The sequence below is a fragment of the Lolium perenne genome, chromosome 6 (assembly GCF_019359855.2).
Source record: "Lolium perenne isolate Kyuss_39 chromosome 6, Kyuss_2.0, whole genome shotgun sequence".
NCBI classification, from domain to species: domain Eukaryota; kingdom Viridiplantae; phylum Streptophyta; class Magnoliopsida; order Poales; family Poaceae; genus Lolium; species Lolium perenne.
The window spans coordinates 67539460-67545459 of NC_067249.2; positions in this window are offsets into that span (position 1 = coordinate 67539460).

Here is a 6000-nt window from a genome sequence, read left to right on the forward strand (position 1 = left end):
AAATTGCCCAAAATCCAACCATTGCATCCTCAAAATGCGAGGATCGTAAGCTTAGCCTCCCCCAGAACTTCCAGGGTATCCCGCCACCCAAGTGCCACTTGAAAATGTAAGGGTATTTTACCCTTAACCGTTATTTTGGTTAACAATGACACCGTTATTCCAAACGTGACGTACCTTCTTGCAAAGGAAGGGAACACGGAAATACATCTTCGTCTTCGCGTGCCTCGGTTATTTATAACCGATCTCTTTACTTGTGTTATTTACTTGCGTGATAGCCTTTGTGCTTGAGTATCTTGTTTCATCATATAGGTTGCCTCACCTAGTTTGCATTAGGCTCACTTTATATTCCGCAAAGCCTAAACTTGCAAAAGAAACAAAGAAAATTTGTAGAAACCTATTCACCTCCTCTAGGTTTACCATCTCTGAACTTTCAGAAACCCACATGGACTCCGCCCAGAGGCTAAATCTGGAAGTTGAGCCTGGAATTTTTCCCCACAGAGGTTCTATCCCCCAAAACTTTTGGGGATGGGAGTTCCGGAACTTTTGGATGCTAAAAAGCTGTCAAGAACACCAATACGAAAATGGTCATAACTTGAGCATGTGGGCTCCGATTTTAATGCAAGAAGGCTTGTTGGAAAGATAGCAAGGAGCTCTAAAACTTAATGCAGAAAACACCAAATGCAAACAAACGAGGATATATCCCAATATGAAAGGTTTCACCTCTCTATACAAGAACAACCAATAGAACCTCTAACATAAAAAATGCAACGTGTTTTTCATAAGAAAACCTTTTTTGATGAACTTAAGTTGTCTTAAATATAACCATAAGCTATAAAACATCACGTAGGTAAAATTGTAATAAAACGCAACAAGAATGATGCCAAGTGATGAGGATCGAAGTGATCCAAAGGGTTTTAGGCCCAATCTTTCACGACGATCAGTAGCAACAACGATAATAACATGGCTTATGATCTAGAAGATTGATACGTCTCAAACGTATCTATAATTTATAATGTTCCATGCTAGTTTTATGACAGTACCTACATGTTTTGCTCACACTTTATAATGATTTTGTGCATTTTCTGGAACTAACCTATTAACAAGATGCCACAGTGCCAGTTCCTGTTTTCTGTTGTTTTTGGTTCCAGAAAGGCTGTTCGGGCAATATTCTCGGAATTCGACGAAACGAAAGCCCAAGACCTTATTTTCCCCGGAAAGTTCCAGAACACCGAAGGAGAGCCGGAGGAGGGCCAAGGGGACCCACACCATAGGGGGGCACGGGTCCCACCCTGGCCGCGCCGCCATGTGGTGAGGGAACCCTGGCGCCCTTCCAACTCCGCCTCTTCGCCTATTTAACCCCTCGTGACCTAAAAACGCGATACCAATTGACGAAACTCCAGAAAGACTCCAGGGACGCCGCCGCCATCGCGAAACTCCGTTTCGGGGGACAGAAGTCTCTGTTCCGGTACGCCGCCGGGACGAGGAATTGCCCCTGGAGTCATCTCCATCGACACCACCGCCATCTTCATTGTCGTTGTTTTCTCCCATGATGAGGAGGGAGTAGTTCTCCCCCGAGGCTGAGGGTTCTACCGGTAGCTATGTGGTTCATCTCTCTCTCCCATGTGATCTTTATGTGATCATGAGCTTTGTATCACTATTAATCTATGCGCTAATCTAGTGATGTTATTAAAGTAGTCTATTCCTCCTCCATGATGTAATGTTGACAGTGTGTGCATCATGTAGTACTTGGCGTAGGTTATGATTGTAATCTCTTGTAGATTATGAAGTTAACTATTACTATGATAGTATTGATGTGATCTATTCCCCCTTTCATAGCTATTGTTGACAGTGTGTATGCTATGTTAGTACTCGGTCTAAATTGCAATGGTCTATTATGCACTCTAGAGGTTACTTTAATATGAACTCCGGATGTTGTGGAGCTTGTTTACTCCGGCTTGAGGTGTGCTTTTATAGCCCTACACAATGAATGGTGTTTGTTATCCAACAAGAGAGTGTAGAGTAGTTTTATTATGTGATCATTGTTGAGAATGTCCACTAGTGAAAGTAGGATCCCTAGGCCTTGTTTCCAAATATCGAATCTCCGTTTATTTACTGTTCTATTGCATATTTACTTGCTGCCATATTTATTTCAGATTGTTATTACCACTCATATTCATCCATATCACTTGTATTTTACTATCTCTTCGCCGAACTAGTGCACCTATACATTTGACAAGTGTATTAGGTGTGTTGGGGACACAAGAGACTTCTTGTATCGTAATTGCAGGGTTGCTTGAGAGGGATATCTTTGACCTCTACCTCCCTGAGTTCGATAAACCTTGGGTGATTCACTTAAGGGAAACTTGCTGCTGTTCTACAAACCTCTTCTCTTGGAGGCCCAACACTGTCTACAGGAAAGAAGCGTGCGTAGATGATACGTCTCAAACGTATCTATAATTTCTTATGTTCCATGCTATTTTATTGATGATACTCACATGTTTTATACATACTTTATGTCATATTTATGCATTTTACGGCACTAACCTATTAACGAGATGCCGAAGAGCCAGTTGTTGTTTTCTGCTGTTTTTGGTTTTAGAAATCCTAGTAAGGAAATATTCTCGGAATTGGACGAAATCAATGCCCAGGATCTTATTTTTCCACGAAGCTTCCAGAACACCGAAAGGGAAATGAAGTGGGGTGACGAGGCGACGCCACGCTAGGGCGGCGCGGCCCAGGCCTTGGCCGCGGGGCCCTACTGTGTGGGTCCCTCGCGTCGCCCCTAAACCTACCTCTTCGCCTATAAGAAGCCTTCGTCGATAATAGTTCCAGTACCGAGAGACACGATACGGAAAACCTTCCAGAGATGCCGCCGCCGCCAATCCCATCTCGGGGGATTCAGGAGATCGCCTCTGGCACCCTGCCGGAGAGAGGAATCATCTCCCGGAGGACTCTTCACCGCCATGTTCGCTCCGGAGTGATGAGTGAGTAGTTCACCCCTGGACTATGGGTTCATAGCAGTAGCTAGATGGTCGTCTTCTCCTAATTGTGTTATCATTGTTGGATCTTGTGAGCTGCCTAACATGATGAAGATCATCTATTTGTAATGCTACATGTTGCGTTTGTTGGGATCCGATGAATAATGAATGCTATGTTATGTTGATTATCAATCTATCATCTATGTGTTGTTTATGATCTTGCATGCTCTCCATTATTAGTAGAGGCTCTGGCCAAGTCGTTACTTGTAACTCCAAGAGGGAGTATTTATGCTCGATAGTGGGTTCATGCCTCCATTAAATCTGGGACAGTGACAGAAAGTTCTAAGGTTGTGGATGTGCTGTTGCCACTAGGGATAAAACATCAATGCTATGTCTAAGGATGTATTTGTTGATTACATTACGCACCATACTTAATGCAATTGTCTGTTGTTTGCAACTTAATACTGGAGGGGGTTCGGATGATAACCTGAAGGTGGACTTTTTAGGCATAGATGCATGTTGGATAGCGGTCTATGTACTTTGTCGTAATGCCCAATTAAATCTCACACTACTCATCATAACATGTATGTGCATGGTCATGCCCTCTTTATTTGTCAATTGCCCAACTGTAATTTGTTCACCCAACATGCTATTTATCTTATGGGAGAGACACCACTAGTGAACTGTGGACCCCGGTCCATTCTTTTACATCAAATACAATCTACTGCAATACTCGTTCTACTGTTTTCTGCGAACATCATCATCCACACTATACATCTAATCCTTTGTTACAGCAAGCCGGTGAGATTGACAACCTCACTGTTAAGTTGGGGCAAAGTACTTTGGTTGTGTTGTGCAGGTTCCACGTTGGCGCCGGAATCCCTGGTGTTGCGCCGCACTACACTCCTCCTCCATCAACCTTCAACGTGCTTCTTGGCTCCTACTGGTTCGATAACCTTGGTTTCTTACTGAGGGAAAAAATTGCTGCTGTACGCATCATACCTTCCTCTTGGGGTTCCCAAAGGACGTGTGCTTTACCGTCACAAGCAGCAAGGCTTTTTCTGGCGCCGTTGTCGGGAAGATAAAGACACGCTGCAAGGGGAGTCTCCACTTCCAATCTCTTTACTTTATTTTTTTGTCTTGCTTTATTTTATTTACTTTGTTTGTTGCACTAAAAACACAAAAAAATTAGTTGCTAGCTTTACTTTATTTATTATCTTGTTTGCGTTCTCCATATTAAAAACACAAAAAAAATTAGCTACTTGCATTTACTTTATCTAGTTTGCTTTATTTACTATTGCTAAAATGGTACTCCTGAAAATATTAAGTTGTGTGACTTCACAAACACAAATAATAATGATTTCTTATGCACACCTATTGCTCCACCTGCTACTACAGCTGAATTCTTTGAAATTAAACCTGCTTTACTAAATCTTGTTATGAGAGAGCAATTTTCTGGTGTTAGTTTTGATGATGCTGCTGCCCATCTTAATAATTTTGTTGAACTATGTGAAATGCAAAAGTATAAGGATGTAGATGGTGACATTATAAAATTAAAATTGTTTCCTTTCTCATTAAGAGGAAGAGCTAAAGATTGGTTGCTATCTTTGCCTAAGAATAGTATTGATTCATGGACTAAATGTAAGGATGCTTTCATTGGTAGATATTATCCTCCTGCTAAAATTATATCTTTGAGAAGTAGCATAATGAATTTTAAACAATTGGATAATGAGCATGTTGCCCAAGCATGGGAAAGAATGAAATCTTTGGTAAAAAATTGCCCAACCCATGGACTGACTACTTGGATGATCATCCAAACCTTTTATGTTGGACTGAATTTTTCTTCGCGGAACCTATTGGATTCAGCTGCTGGAGGTACTTTTATGTCCATCACTCTAGGCGCCGCAACAAAGCTTCTTGATAATATGATGATTAATTACTCTGAATGGCACATGGAAAGAGCTCCACAAGGTAAGAAGGTAAATTCTGTCGAAGAAACCTCCTCCTTGAGTGATAAGATTGATGCTATTATGTCTATGCTTGTGAATGGTAGGACAAATGTTGATCCTAATAATGTTCCGTTAGCTTCATTGGTTGCCCAAGAAGAACATGTTGATGTGAACTTCATTAAAAACAATAATTTCAACAACAATGCTTATCGGAACAATTCTAGTAACAACTATAGGCCATATCCTTATAATAATGGTAACGGTTATGGTAATTCTTATGGGAATTCTTACAACAATAATAGGAATACACCCCCTGGTCTTGAAGCCATGCTTAAAGAATTTATTAGTACACAAACTGCTTTTAACAAATCTGTTGAAGAAAAGCTTGGGAAAATTGATATACTTGCTTCTAAAGTTGACAGTCTTGCTACTGATGTTGATCTTTTTAAATCGAAAGTTATGCCTAATGAAAATAAAGATATTAAGTCATTTGCTACAGCAAACGTCATCCAAGTTAGAATTAATGAGAATATAAGACTGATGGCCGAATTGCGTGCTAGGTGGGAAAAAGAAGAAAATGCTAAAGATAACAATATAGCTAAAGTTTGGACTATTACCACCACTAGTAATGCTAATGCTTCACATGTTGCTGCACCTCCTACTATCAATGGTAAAATAATTGGTGTTGGCAATGTTTCTACTCCTAATGCAAAGCTTGCAAAACTGTCGGAACCTGCTAAAACTGCTGAAACTGCCTGTGATAAAACTGCTGAAATTTTTTCTAATGTTGGGGATAATGATCCCATTGCTTTAGATCATAATGGTTTAGATTTTGATGATTGTCATATCTCTGAAGTTATAAAGTTCTTACAAAAACTTGCTAAAAGTCCTAATGCTAGTGCTATAAATTTGGCCTTTACAAAACATATTACAAATGCTCTCATAAAAGCTAGAGAAGAGAAATTAAATCGTGAAGCTTCTATTCCTAGGAAGTTAGAGGATGGTTGGGACCCCATCATTAAGATGAAGGTCAATGACTTTGATTGTAATGCTTTATGTGATCTTGGTGCAAG